This window comes from Pinus tabuliformis, chromosome 9 (assembly GCF_031772625.1).
Source record: "Pinus tabuliformis cultivar Carrire ecotype Pingquan chromosome 9, CPIR1, whole genome shotgun sequence".
In the NCBI taxonomy this organism is placed as follows: domain Eukaryota; kingdom Viridiplantae; phylum Streptophyta; class Pinopsida; order Pinales; family Pinaceae; genus Pinus; species Pinus tabuliformis.
Window position 1 is genome coordinate 2,016,919,227 of NC_142307.1, and position 16,475 is coordinate 2,016,935,701.

Here is a 16,475-nt window from a genome sequence, read left to right on the forward strand (position 1 = left end):
ACAAGCAAGGATTTTTGTGAAAATTTTGTAAGAAGAATTACATAAGGATATGGGCCAGAAATGGGAGAAATTTGAAGGCCAGTTCTCCTTTGGAATGAGGGCTAGATGTGTTGAATTTGTGTAGCCTCCTAATTTATTTTTCCTTTGAATCCATTTAAAGTATTTGATGAGGTCCTTTTTGATCATTTCCCAATACTCCCTATAAAAACAAATAGGAAAGTCATCCGGCCCTGGTGCCTTGTCTGGCTAGAGGCCCCAAATTTCTTCCTTGATTTCTTCTTCTTTTATTTCCTTTGTCAGCCTTTCATTTGCTTCTGTTGCAATATTTTTTTGGTAAATGTTGTAGGAAGTCAGTGTAGTTTTCATCCTCCCCTGATTCAGTTAGCAGCTCTTTAAAATGTTCTGAGGCAGTGTTTTTTATGGCAGTTTGATCATTGTGTTGAGTGCCTGTGTTATCTGTGATAGCTATTATATTATTCTTGATTTTCCGAACAGTGGCTTGCTTATGGAAGAAAGTTGTGTTCCTGTCTCCGCTCTTCAACCAAGTCTGCCTTGATTTAATTCGCCATTTTTCTTCCTCTTCTCTTCTGATACTGTATAGCTGACTGTAAAGATTTTCTTCTTGATTTTTTTCAGCCTGATAATATTCTTTCTTTTCTAGTGCATAGTGAAGTTCTTCAATTTTGGCTTTCACTTCTCTTTTCTTTGCTTCTGGCTCTTCATATTGGGTTTTTGCCCAATTCTTGAGAGAATTCTTTACATTTCTAAGTTTGCTTTCCCAAATAAAACTTGGGGATCCTTCGACATGTTGGCACCAAGTTTGCTGGACCAACACTTTGGCTGATTCAATGTCATTCCATAAAGGACTGTATTTAAAAGGGAGAGGGCCCAGGGGGCAGAGAGATTCAAGGGTTAAAGCAGTGGGATAATGGTCTGAAGCAGAAAAAGGAAGGATGGAAGCATTGACAGCTGAAAAGGTGGAGAGAAGGGATACATTTATCAAGATTCGATCGAGCCTTTCCATAATATTATTTCTCCCCAATCTGCGATTACTCGAGGTGTATGTTACGCCCCTACACTAGTAGTATAGGGGCCTAACAGTGTATTGAATCAAGGGAGGGGATTCCTTGGGAAGAGAGAGGATGTGAGAGGGATTGGAAGAGGGAGAAGAGGTAAGGGGATCCAGCTGGCGATCAGAAGATAGGGGAGGTTGTGGGGAAGAAGGGACAGGAAATGAAGGCGGGAGAGAAGAGGGAGGGGAAATTGGTTGAGGTCGAGAGGAAGGACCTGCTTCATGGGATGGTTTAGGATTAGGGGATATCTTTTTATTTTTAACGGTTTCCCATTGCTCTTCTTGAGGATTATTTTCTACATTAGAAAGTTTAGTGCAACGATTAGCAAAGTGACCGTACTCGTGACATACCTTGCACTTGAAGGGGATCTGTTCATAGTCAAGCTGCTGAATGTGCGTCCAATTGTCAACCTTGATCTTGATGGCTTCTGGCAGGCCTTTACCCAAATACACTTCTACACAAATGCGGGCACAGGCCTGCATGTTATCTTTCGGTTCACTCCGATCAATGTATTTCCCAACAGAATTCCCAATAGCACGCACAGATTCATCTCCCCAGCAATGCAAGGGGAGGTGAGGAAGCCAGACCTAAACAGGGACCACATTAGGAATATCAAGCTCCAGGTCAAAATTCAGAGTCCATTTTTTTAAATATAAACCTCTGGAATCCATGAAATAAGGCCCATTACAGAAGATTAAATCCTTGTCTTCCTTTGTCTCAAAATGAAATGTAAAATATCCCTTTCCACAAAATCTAATAGAGATTTTTCCTTGTATTTTGTCTGTCCAATTCCTTTCCACCCACCTCTGGACTATTTTTGGAGAGGGCCAAAGTCCTATAAATTGCCTAATAAGTCCTTTTTCTTCCAAGGCAAGAGCAGCCATTCTGGGCAAACTTGGAGGGAGAGAAACTTCTTGTAACCCATCAAGTTTTTTCACAAACTTTGATACTGAAGGGCGAGCTCACTGAGGAGGCATTGAATTGATCAAGGCAGAGGAGGCGTTTTGGTGAGCTGCCTCCTTCGGCGAAGCCTTTGGAGGAGCCATCCCGAGCGACCGAAGATCGATTCAGACCTAATGTTTCCAGGTGGCGGTGGGAGCAGAGCGCATGTTTCAGCCTGATCAATGCACACAAAAGGTAGTGGGCTTGGCCCGGTTCGGTTACTACTCACACAACGACCTAGGACCTTGCTCGGGATCGAAAACAAGACTGGTCCATCATAAGAAGGCCGACTTTACCACTACGCCGCCTCCATGACCTTAAAGGTATCGGGTTTGGCCCGGTTCGGTTACTACTCACATGACGAGCTACGACCTTGCTCGGGATCGAACACAAGACCGGTCCATCATGACGAGGTTGAATTTACCACTACGCTGCCTCCATGACCTTAAAAAGTAGTGGGCTTGGCCCGTTTGGTTACTACTCGCACGACGAGCTACGACCTTTCTTGGGATCAAACACAAGACCGGTCCATCATGACGAGGCTGACTTTACCACTAAGTCGCCTCCACGACATTGTTTGTCATTATTATTATCACTCTTTAACACCTATTTCATTCATTTCTACCATTCTTTATCACGTCATTTATCATGATTTATCATATAATTCTATTTTATAATTATTTATGCTCTTATGGATAAATATTATTTCTTCTCCTTTATTTTTAATAAATTGATGATTATTATGCATGATTTTATCAATGATTGTTTATTAATAAAAATTTTGTAACATCACTCACCATCTTAGCCTCCAAGATATTTTCCATATTGCAGATTTGATCTCCAGCTCATCATTAAATGTGCCAACTTAGAAATTCGTTGGAATAAGAAGTGACAGTTTTGTATTGGATGTTTCGGGCAAATGGAGAAGAATCTGGAAAATCCGAAACATGGATTTGTTCAGAACGGACCAAATTAGTTTTGTGATGAGCAGTTTTCCCAAATTCGATCCGTATTAAGAGAAACGGAAGGTTCTCTGAAGACGTTTTTCTCAGATTCGTTGTTGTGGCCGGTTTCCAAATTACCCCAGTTGCAATACCAAATTTGACCTGCTCCTGTTGAATGCTAATGGAAATATATTTCAAATATGATCTTGCTAATCAATTTGTTGTGAACAATCCAATTTTGTAATGGGAATCATATTGTAATCATCTCGGTTGTAACTTCTCTTTTCTCTCTATGTATTTAAATCAGAACAGAGATCAAAGAGGGAGAGAGATTATTATAGGTATTATTAGAGATAGGATATGATAGGATAGGAGGAAAGGGGTTCAGTCCTTGTTATTTCAAACTGTAAATTTAATTTACAAACTTGTGTTGTTAAGAGAACGCGATCATATTGTAATGTCACTCAAGTTCAATGATTAATATGTAATTTGAGGTTTTCGTTCATTCACCTTACCTGAAGTAGCTTAGCATCATTCACTGGCAACTAAGGACCCAACCTCTGGTGGATTAATATGCTTCTCTGTATTATATCTTTCTGATTTCCACAATATTGATTAATTTGTTAATTTTCCCATCTTATGCGCTTTTTACTATTTTCCTGTATTGAAGGAATATCTTTGCTTTATATGATTTACAGCACTGTCGTTTGATTCAGTTTACATTCATTGCAAATTAAGTTACTTAGATAATTATTCATATTGATTTAATCAACTGTAAGGAGTTTGGTTATTGCTATCGAGCTCTCATATTGATATCATTTCCATCTGGATTGCTTTGTAGAGATTGAGCATGATTTAGATTGAATCAGCTAGGAAGAGATGAGTTATTGCTACTGTGCTTTCGGTTGATGTTGTTGTTACTTGAATCTTGTGTTAATTTTCCCATTTTATGTGATTTTTATTGTTTTCCTGTATTGAAGGAATATCTTTGCTTTATATGATTTACAGCACTGCCCTTTGATTCAATTTACATTCATTGCAGATTAAGTTACTTAGATAATTATTCGGATTTATTTAATCAACTATAATGAGTTTGTTTATTTCTATTGAACTCTCAAATTGATATCATTTCCATCTGGATTGCTTCGTAGAGATTGAGTATGATTTAGATTGAATTAGCTAGGAAGATATGAGTTATTACTACTATGCTCTCGGCTGATGCTATTGTTAATTGAATTGCTTGTGTGAGATTTGATTATGATTTCAGTAGAGGATTGAGTTTTGAAGCTTAGATGTCATATTTCCTTTAATAATTGAAATTTGAGTTTATTAGATGCATTCGTTTATTCTTGTATCAAAGATATATACTACATTTTAAGAAACATTACTCTTTGGGATTATAGCGTGCACATATTGTGTACACTCTTGGAATAAAAAGACTTACCCGGGTTGATAATTAATGTGAGGTAATTAGGAGTTTTAAAAGACATCTATTAGCACTCAACAAGTTGTTGCTGACAGATTGTCAAACAGGTACAAATGGAAATTTTGTGAAGCAGATGTAACTTCACATTTGTTTGAGCCACCTTGGATCAATGATCAAGGCAAAGAAGTTCAAACTACCTTCTGTGACCATCTCAGCAGGAGTTCTGCATGAAGTCAAGGAGGAAGACAGTTCTTCCCAGGGGAACCAACACATCTAGGAAGGAGAGTGGTCAAAGGCTTTGGTTCAGAGGCACTATGCATGGAAATTGTATGAAGGCTGAAAGAAGAGGGTGAGGTACTCTCATTTACTGTTCAGATCAGTATGTCAGTCTTTTGGAGACCAAAGTTCTTTTAGTGGGAAGGCGTGATCCAAAATGGGTCCTGGATAGACTTCTAAGTCTGAAGTGTTCCTCACAGAGGAAAATGAAAGTCCAAAGATGCTCTTGGAAACAGTCCCATTGCGTAGATCTCCTCATTCTGAATCTATTACAACTTGAATGGGCTAAAATGGACTTTGGATGAAGAAGTCCTTTGAAAAATGAGGCATTTCTTCTAAAAATGGCCTAAAAGGCTCCTTAAGGAAATCACATCGCAAATGTGCAAAGGGTGGACTTAACACAAAGGTGGAAGGACCCCCGATTAGCGATCTCCGATATATCAGGTCGGAGGTAGGCTGCACCTAATATCGTGTTATGCTCTTAACCTGCAAAAGATACCCAAATACAGAATATGTGAAGAAAGATACCAAGAACATAGAATAGTGAGAGACAACATCAAATATTTTATTATTCAGAAAGAAATGTTCACTGGCCTCTTCGAGGGGCAACCTCCAATAGAGCAGAGCTCGATATAGAAATAAGACATGATGCTCCTCACAGGGAGTCTCTATCCTTTATATATGACTCATACATGCAATACCATGGATCAATACCATGGGTTTTATTAATACCATCTATCTAATACCATGGCCCATTTGCAACTAACTGTGGTCCCGTCATTAATTGCGGGTTAACCACTTACAATTATTAATATGGGCTTTATTGACTCTTTACTATGACTCGATCCCACTACATAAATAAGGGGGTTAGGGTGGGACCCTAACATGCCCTCCCCCTTAAGAATAGCCTTGTCCTCAAGGCTGAAGCTGCAGAAAATGCTGAAGAATAGTGGTTGGTTCCCAAGTTGCATCTTCCGCGAGGTGTCTTTCCACTTGACGAGAACTTCTCGAATCATGCGGCCACGAAAATGCCTTTCTCGTGTGTCTAGGACTTGTTCAGGTTGGAGCCAGATTGACCCTTCCTCATCCAATTCAGGTAGACTGATTTGAATTCTACAATTGTTCCCAATCACTTTCTTGAGGCATGAGACATGGAAAACTGGATGGATTTTTGCAGTAGGAGGCAAAGCCAGCTTGTAGGCGACTTCTCCAATGCGCTGAAGTACTTGATATGGTCCGTAGAATTTTGGAGATAGTTTCTGACAACCCTTGTCTTTGAGTGATGTTTGTTTATATGGTTGTAGCCTCAAAAAGACCTGATCCCCTTCTTGAAATTGGTGCTCTGAGCGATGCTGGTCTACCTATTGCTTCATGCGGTTTTGAGCTTGATGAAGATTCTCTTTAAGATGGGCGAGCATGGTTGCGCGGTTTTGTAGGAGTTGATCCACTGCTTGTACCTTTGAGCCCCCTTTGATATAAGAAGTAGGGGAAGGAGGGAGTTGACCATATACTGCTTCATAGGGAGTCATTTTGGTGGTGGCATGATAGTTGGTGTTATACCACCATTCAGCTAGAGGTAACCATTGTACCCAAAGATGTTGCTTTTCTGAAGTGAAACACCTAAGGTAGGTTTCCAGACTTTTGTTGACAGCTTCCGTTTGACCATCCGTTTTTGGATGATAAGAAGTATTGAGTTTTATCTAGGTGCCTTGTAGCCTGAAGAGTTCCTGCCAAAATTACTAGTGAAGATCGGGTCGCGATCGGACACAATAGAAGTGAGCATGCCATGCAATTTGAAGATCTGATCCATGAAAGATTGAGTGACCAAAGTCGGTGTAAACGGGTGGGGTAGGGCGCAGAAATGAGCATACTTCGAAAGTCTGTACACAACCACCATGATGACTGACTTGTTTCCTGACTTTGGAAGACCTGTAATCAAATCCATAGAAACCTCCGTCCATATTACTGTTGGGATGGGCAACGGTTGTAATGTGCCTGGTGCTTTGACAGTCTCCCCTTTGTGGCGTTGACAGACATCGCATTCTACTACAAAAGTGAGGATGTCCTTTTTCATGCCTGTCCAAAAAAATGATCTTCTGGTGCGAGCATACGTCTTCTGAAATCCTAAATGTCCTGCAATGGGGGATGAGTGCAATTCTGCCAAAAGGCGACTTTTGAGGGTGGATGTTGGTGATATTATGACTCTGTCCCTGTAGCGAAGAATCTCATCCTGCCACGAGTAGCCCTTGGTGGAATTTGGATCCTCCTGCAATTGAGAAATGAGTTGGGAGAGCCCTGGATGTGAAAACCATTCCCTGTGAGCTTCTTCAATCCATTCTGGAATGGGAAGGGAAATTGCTAGTAGGGTACTTCCTTCCTCAAATTGGCGAGATAATGCATTTGCTAAACTATTTTCATGCCCTTTCTTGTAAATGATCTCATAATCATATCCCAGCATTTTGGCGAGCCATTTATTTTGTTGTGGGGAGGATAGGCGTTGCTCCAAAAAATATTTAAGATTGTGATGGTCTGTGTGGATTTGGAAACGTCGCCCCAATAAGTAAGGTTGCCAGGTCTCTACTGCATGTAAAATGGCCATCATTTCCTTCTCATAGGTAGATTGGCCTAGATTCTTCCCACTTAGTTGTTGGCTTGTGAAGGCCAAAGGTCACCCTTCCTGCATTAAGACCGCCCCATACTCGTACCTGAAGCATCACATTCAATGAAAAAAGATTTGGTGAAGTCAGGTAGTGCTAAGACTGGAGTGGAACACATGGCATTTTTGAGAGCTGTAAATGCCTGTTGTGCGTCCTCATTCCAAAAGAATGAATTTTTATTCAGGAGTTGAGTGAACCATAATTGCGGAAAAAATTGCGATAATAGCTTGTGAGACCCAAAAATCCTCTCAAGCTCTTCAAGGTCTTAGGTTGAGGCCAATCTTGCATTGCCTGGATCTTTTTGGGGTCCACATTGACACCTTCACGCCCCACAATGTGGCCCAAATACTCAACTTCTTCCATGCCAAACAAACACTTGGACATCTTGACAAATAATTTATGCTTGCGGAGCAGTTGCAAGAGTAGATCTACATGCTGAAGATGTGTGGCCCAAGTGCAACTATAGATGAGGATGTCATTGAAGAAGACAAGGACAAATTTCCTAAGATATGGTTTGAGAAGGTGGTTCATAAGGCTCTGAAAAGTAGAGGGGGCATTACAAAGACCAAATGGCATGACCAGGAACTCATAATGGCCTTCATGAGTTCTGAAAGCAGTCTTTGGAATGTCAACTTCCTTCATGCGAATTTGGTGGTAGCCCAATCGAAGATCCAACTTAGTGAAGAATTGAGCCCCATTGAGTTCATCCAGCAAATCGTCAGCCACCGGGATGGGAAATTTATCTTTGACTATCAACTTATTGAGGGCCCTGAAGTCTGGACACATCCGCCACTCGCCATCTTTCTTGAGCACCATGACCATCGGTGATGAATAAGGACTAATGCTGGGATGAATGACACCTGCTTCCAAACGTTCCTTGATTATTTTTTCTATTTCATTCTTTTGGGTGAACGGATATCTGTATGGGCGCAAATTTGGGGTTGGACCCCTGGAACCAAGGTGATGCTATGATCATGTTCCCCTCTCGAGGGTCGAAGCTCATGAGGCTTTTCAAAGACCGGCAGATGGTTATTTAAAATCTGTTGCATCTCAGGATGAATCGACAGAGACTTGGTTTCGACTGCCTGGATGGCATTAAATTGAGCTATAACTCCATGATGGCCCTTTTTTAGCAATTTTTCCATCCTATGCAAGCTGATGATAGAGGGAGCTCCTGCCTGGAGTCCACGGAGGGTATGTGTGGAGTTGTTCTGCTTAAAACTCATATATAACTCCTGGAAATCCATTGTGATTGGCCCAAGAGTGCGAAGCCATTCAACACCGAGGACAATGTCACACCTTCCCATGTGTATGGAAAACATGTGGGTCTTCAACTGATAATCCCCCATTTGAAGTTTGACATTTTCACAGCGGCCTTCACATTTCATTGTGCTCCCATCCACAATTTGGACTTGGAAGTTAGAAACTGCTCGTACAAAACAATGCACTGCTTCTGCGAATTTTTGATGGATGAAATTATGTGTACTTCCACTATCAATCAAGACTACTACTGGGCGTTGTTTAATAACACCTCTGATTTTGAGAGTTTGAGGTGAAGAAATCCCTGCCAAAGCATGCAGCGAAATAACTAGTTTGTCAGGGACATTGTCCTTTTGGTTGTCCTCTTCTACTGCCTCATGTTCCTCCAGTGCGGGATCTTCCTCCGATGAGCTGTAATCAGTGGCATCAATTTGAAAAAATTTGGGCTCCTTGCATTTATGACCTGGGGAGTATTTTTCATCACAGTAGTAACATAATCCTTGCTTTCTTCTCTCGGCCATTTCTGCAGGTGACACCTTTTGAACCTTAAGTGTTTGAGTTGTGCTGTGAGCCTGTGGGGGGCGACCCTTAGCAGTGAAATTTGGGCGACTGTACTAGGCTGCTAACGCACGTTCCACATTATGAGCTACCTTACAGGCCTCCGTCCATGTGGGAGGGTGGTGCAGTAAGGCGTGGGCTTTTATGGCTTCTTTAAGACCGCTGATAAAACATTCCGTGTAGAACACATCTGAGAGACCCCTAGTGTGGAAGGCTAAGGCTTCAAAGGTTGTAATATATTCATCCACTATGCTAGTCTATCAGGGCTTAGTAAGACGACCCAAAAAAGAAGATTCCTGGTCAAAGCGTTCTGTAAGAGCTTTTTTGAAGGAGGTCCAAGTCCTAAAAGGTCCATTGCAACGTTGATGCCATTCCCACCATTGCCACCTTTCATTGTCCAAGTACATTCTCCCCACCATAAGCTGAGTCTCATTATCTAAGATGTTATTTAGATTGAAATACTGCTCCATTTGTGTTATCCATGCTGCCAGGTGAGACCCATCAAATTTATGCATATCCAACTTGGGAGGTCGCGGATGGGATTGTTGGTGGGGGCCCCCCAGGTGAAGAGAGTGGCTAGACTCACCCTCACTGTGTCCATTGCCAATATACGCCTCCTCATGGGCTTCCTCCTTGCCTGTCGGGATTATGCTCGGGATCATGTTAGTTAGTCGGTCAAGCTGAATTTGGAGGGAGTGCAAGGATTCTTCAAGTTTGTCCATCCTCTCATTGGCCATAGCTTGAGCTCTAGTTTCTACCATGCACCAACTTGATGTTCTTGAAAATTGGGATCGCCCAAAAAAAAAAAAATTCACTAAGAATTGAATGGTACCACCGTGCTCAGCTCGTCGTCTTGATTCTGATGGGCTAGATCACTAATAAGCACCCCGGGAGATCGCTACCAAAAGTCCTGTGAAAATCATGCCCCAGTATAGGAACCCCACACAACTACTTAGATCAGGTGGATCTGAGAGATCTGAATGGCGGATCGGATAGCTCTGTGTGGTGGAACAGATTGCTGTTGTGGATCTGATGGATCTAATAGATCAGAATGGCTGATCTGCTAACTTGGAACTACGGACTGATGTCTGTTGCTGCTGCACCCCTTTGCACGAGTGGATCTGGCAGAGATGATGCCTGATCCCCAAATAGAAAAGGGAACTATGGTCTCGAGGAGTGTCAGGTGCTACAGATCGCAATATACATAAGGGTCTGATAGTAGTACTCGGCCCAATGTTTCAGGGCTCTAACTAAGGAGGATCAACTGTACCCTTAGCCGTACAACCCGACTACCCTATCGTACAGGCAAGTAATCTCTCCGAGTGTTGTTCTCGGTGTACTGTAGCAGCAAGATGACCGACGGTTTATCTATGGCGAGGTTGCAAAGGAGCTAAGGGGCTTTCAATATACCCAGAAGGTACTTGGAAGACAGTCCATATGCGGTTCTGTCTAATGCGCTACTACTCGAAGGGGTACCCACAGGGGTTACAAGGGAGTCCAACAAGCATGACCACCTCTTGTATTTCTTGCATGCATGCCTCCCCAAATCCGCAGGTTTATGCGCTCAACGACAAATCCCGTGGTTTAAAGACGCTGGAACACGTCTCTAGCCAAAAAAAAAAATTGCTAAGAAATGGAGATCCCACTGGCCCTGGAAAGTGCTCTGATACCACTTGTTATGCTCTTAACCTGCAAAAGATACCCAAATACAGAATATGCGAAGAAAGATACCCAGAACATAGAATAGTGAGAGACAACATCAAATATTTTATTATTCAGAAAGCAATGTTCACTGGCCTCTTCAAGGGAGCAACCTCCAATAGAGCAGAGCTCGATACAGAAATAAGACACGATGCTCCTCGCAGGGAGTCTCTATCCTTTATATATGACTCATACATGCAATACCATGGATCTACCATGGGTTTTATTAATACCATCTATCTAATACCATGGCCCATTTGCAACTAACTGTGGTCCTATCATTAATTGCGGGTTAACCACTTACAATTATTAATATGGTCTTTATTGACTCTTTACTATGACTCGATCCCACTACATAAATAAGGGGGTTAGGGTGGGACCCTAACATATCGGGACCCCAGACAAGGTGACATGCGATTAGTGATTGCGATATTAGTGATCAAGGCGATCGACGATCGGAGGAGTAGGGACATAGACCACCGCCGATGCGATACGCGAGGTGCGATATTAGCGATCGGCAGATCATCGGTTGGCATGGTCAAAGGGAAGACCCCGGAGGCCATTGCGATTACAATGTGCAATATAGCAACGAGCCAATAGCGATACGCCGCTATCGGTGATCGGTGATCCCTGATACAAAGGGTTGTTGACATAGCACAATTGCGATTAGCGATCAAGGTCAGATCCGATGGGAATTATAATCTCGATTGCATAAAATTTGAAATCCAGGTTTTTCGCATTTTCTGTGTATTAGCACATTTCCGTTATAAAACCAAAATACAAAGGAGTTCTGTGGTAAGTGGGATTTCGGGCAGTCCTCAGGCGGTAAGTGGTATTGGATGGGCTCCGCCCGAACCCATACACTGGTTGACACGTGGCATGGCGCAGGAGAGAGAAAACCACCTTTTCGGGCAGGTAATCTCTGTGCACATAAGCCACCCGAAACAGACTGTCAGTCGTTGGATCGGAGATCACACAGATCAATAGTGGGCTTGCAAAATGCATAAAAGGGCAGATCTGATAGGGTTTACAGGGGAAATTTCATAATGTTTGAAGTCCGGACTTCGCGCCCGATAGTGTATTTTCGGTAAAACTCTATGTATTGAAATTTTGTTCCACTTTCGAGTTTTCGCCTGAAGAAAGGGCCCGATTCCTTTGTAACAGACCCTGATCATTGTGCCATGCGGAAAGCTGGCATTTTATAAACAATGATGCATTTGTAATATGCAGAGCCACAAAGCCAAAAGCCAGAGGACCAAATGAAGAGACAGAGGAATGATTATACGCAGAGAAATGGATAGGAAGGTGCAGAGCTAGAAGAATGCCTCAAAGAATCCAAAGAGCATGATTTAGGGGTAGAGTAGGCAGAGTGGAAAGAAAAAGCAGCTGAGGGAGTTTTTAGAGTCACTTGGAGGTCGAGCGAAAAACCAGAGAGATGAAAGTTGCTGAGACACTCGCTTGGAAGTCGAGCGAAAAACCAGAGAGCTGGAAGTTGCTGAGACAGTCGCTTGGAGGTCGAGCGAACTACTGATAGCTCACAGAGCCAGAGCCAAGAGCCAAGAACCAGAGCCAAAAGCCAGAGCCAGAGCCGAGAGCCAAAGCCAAAGCTAGAGCCAGAGCCAAAGCCAGAGCCAGAGCTAGAGCCAGAGCCAGAGCCAGATCCAGAAAATCGGAGAGCTTCAAAGCCAGGGATAAGATGGTGTTCTAAGCCCATTGTGTTCAGTGCAAACCAGTGGAGTTGAGCGTGGAGCTTGTAAAAGGACTTTTCCATAATCCCAGAGAGCCTAGTCGAGTTGACTAGATATCAAGGAGATGTAGCCCAAGAGTTTTGGGTGAACTCCATATTAAGCTTGTTGTCTTATGGTTTGTTTACTTGTTGTAGCTTATCACTTTGTGTATTATGTCTGTTTGCTACACTATCTCATTGTTACATCCTGCATATCAGTTTAAGTAAATAAACTAAAAGCATTTGGTCAGTTAAGAACAAACACAAGCATACACCTATTTTCAAGCACTATTTAATTCCGCAATTGGTTAATCATAATATCTTGGGAATATTTAAGCTTTGGAAGTGAGAGAGGTTCTTGTAAGCTTGACAAGAAGCCTTTAGGCCCCATTTTTAGATCACTTGAGGTCCTCAGAACGTTGCAGGAGGACCCCAACATCCAGCAGCTAGAGACAGAGGCATGCAAACTCCAGCAACATACGACATCATCAGGGGGACTGCGCAAACAGTAGTCCTTAATCAACGGCTTACAAGAATGTAGCAAGCCAAAGCACTAAAGGAGCAAGTGGATGTAGCGCACCATAAGGAAGCAATTCTCAAAGTGCACATCTAGCCATGGATTGACGAAGCCTTCACAATCATGGCAGATATTGAAGGAAATCTCGCATAGATTCAGTGGATGCATGCACATATGTAGCGCAGCACGCCAGAAACAGAGGGCTCAGAGGAGAGAATGTAGCAGGTACAGCAAGCAACATCTTAGTGCACTGTAGACATCAAGACCATTCGGGACTAATCAGAGGGACTCTACACCAAGATCGCCGCGCCGACAGAGTGACTCGAGGGCGAGTCATGATGTTTGTGTTGGGGGCCTGTTGGGCATGGAATCCCCCCACAGCATGGTTTGGGGCTCAAAGCCCAATTTTTGAGTAATATTTTTCTAAAAACTCCGTGAATTGTGGGCACAGAGCGCGAATTGTATGTTAGATTCATAGGGCTATCTACCCGAAGTTTTGAATGTAATGTTGACCTACCCATGGTCCGCGGACCATGGGATTTTATAAATAGAGCGAGGCTCTAAGTTGTAAAGTAGTAAGTGAACCAACGGATGGAGTCTGAAAGATAGCGAGCATAGAGCGAGAGTCTAGTATCTTGGGTCATAGTAGTAGGAAGAGGCTCTATAGCTGAGTGCGCAGAGGCCTAGTAGAGTCCACAGCTAAGTGCGCAGACCCCTGCAACTGAGTGCGCAGGGCGGACTCGAGTCTGTAGCCAAGAAAGAATAATAATAAAGAGAATTTTTATCTGAATTCCATTCTTAAGTTATTACATGTTTGATATCAAGTGAAATTATATTGTTTGTTTACTGCGTGCTTTTGTATGAATGGTGAATATTGTTATGTATAAATGAAAGCATACAGATAAGCTAAGTTAATCAATCAATATCAGGTTCCAGTAAGGATTTGGATAATAACACTGTTTGGCCCCTGAGTAGGGCTACGCAAAGTCAGCATCCCTGGCTGCGAGGTACTAATAAGTGCGCGTAGCGACGTGCGTGCAGGGTCAAACCATGAACCACTTGGAACCCATCAGACATCCCCAGGGTGCGAAAACCTGGTTCTAGCACCCCCCCATACTACTTCGGTGAGACTTCGGTCCGTGCTCCATGACTGTTGCCGAAAGGGCCAATAGTACCAGGATTTGTTTGGCTAAACCATCTCCAAACCCGGGTCAGGCCCCAACAAGCCAACACAAACTAATAGCTTATCATTTACCATAACACATGTTAATAGTTTCGAAAGTTTGGTCTGTGATAATGATTCTTTGATGAATGGTGAATGATATATTGATAGGTCCCTATAATACTAGTGATTACCCCATTACTATTTTAGTTGTATCCCTTATTAATATTGTTGTGCCCCTATTGTCCCCATATTTTTATTACTGTGCCCCATAGAATCCCTCTATTGTTATTTTTGTGGCTTTATATTATTATTGTTAGGTCGGCTGGGTTATATTGTGACTCCTTAGACTCCTATATATAGAAAGGAGGTTGTGTCATTTGAATCATCAAAGAATTGCACATTTTATGTAATGTAAAGGAGGTTTCCCCCTCAAAGAGGCTAAACTCTAAGGCGTTGATCTATCTTTTCTATCTTTTTCATGAGCTGGTTTCATAACATTTGGTATCAGAGCTTTGGATTCTAGGGTTTCACTGCTCCAAACAAGTCATCGTAGCATTTTCGCGATAACTTTTTTTCTGCGACATTTTAGAAGCTAAGAAAAAACCCATTTTAGAAGAAATCACACTGAATCTCGGGTCCGAATTTCAAATATTTTTGCACTATATTTACGAAGATATGATCTGAGGAAGTTGGTCTTTTTGCAGACTCCTGAATTACATTCCAAAAAAGTGACCTGGGGAAAATCGTCATAACTTTCTTTCTGAGCATTGGATTGAAATTTTGTAAGAAGCTACAGAAAGAGGACGGATTGTAGTTTCTTGTATATATTTTTTAGAGCCAAAAGTCAAAACAGTGACTCGTGGCACATCGTACAAGTTCGCTCTACTGAATTAGTCTATAATTAGGTCATTGTAGGAGATTGTGCATAACTCTTTCTTGGAGAATTCAATTTGGATCAGACTGGTGGCATTAGAAAGAGGACACAGAGGGCTACTACAAGTCGCAATTTGAGAACTGGATGATCCTAAATTACAGAGATACATTAGATTCAATATCAGGCTCCTACAAAGTGAAAAAAGGTGTGTAGTTTTTTTAAATTTTTGCATAAGCTTGGTTTGAAAAATTAGTTTGAAGGAATTCAAAGGGCATAGTAAAGCATTATTATTGATAATTGATGCCTCAAAGAAAGAAAATGAAAACAACTAGTAGGAAACCTGAAAGCTCTAGCATGACTCATGAAGAAGAGGAAGAAATGCAACATGATATATCAAAATTACGAGACCAAGTGCAACAAGTGTCACTTGCACAAAAAGGAACAGAATCTAAGATGGATGGTTTAAAGAAAGATGTAGAAGCTAAGATGGATGGTTTAAAGAAAGGCATACAAGCTAAGATGGATTGTTTAAAGAAATGCATAGAAGCTAAGATGAATGACGTGGAAGCTAAGATGGACGATTTGAAGATAGATTTGAAGACAGACGAGGAATTGAAGATAAATATGAATAAGTTGCTACAAGAAATGGTCACTAATGGTGGAAGGGTAGTAAAGGAAACTCATGATGAGAACAAAAGAAATTTTAATCATGATTCCATAGACTCTAATGTTGGATCGAAGACCCACCATATTCCAAAAATCGATATGAGGAAGTTTGATGGCAAGGATCCCACAACATGGATATTACAGATGGAGCAATTTTTCGATCTCAATAATGTGCAAAACACACAAAAGGTAAGTATTGCAACTTTATATTTGGAACCAAATCAGTTTGTATGGTATCAATGGCTTTGCTCTCGTAAAAAAATTATCACTTAGGCAATTTTTACGGAAGAATTGACAGCACATTATGAGGATACAAAAAGCAACACTTTTTTTAGCCAATTGATAAGTCTCAAACAAAAGGGTTCAATAATGAAGCACATTGAGGAGTTCCAAAAATTGAACATAAGGGTAAAAAATATTCCAGAGGAGCATAGGATTGATGTGTTCATAGGGACTTTAAAGGATAATATCCAACATGATGTTCGCCTTTGGGAACCTGATTCATTAGAGAAGGCATTCAGGTTAGCAAGAAAAATGGAAAGCAAAATTATGGCAACCAAGAAGCATACCAATCACAATTATAAAGATGGAAGTGTTGTTACCCCTAACCTTCCACAACCTATAAGGTTGACACCACAACAATTGGAAGAAAAAAGAGCAAAAGGGCTTTGTTACAGTTATGATAGCAAA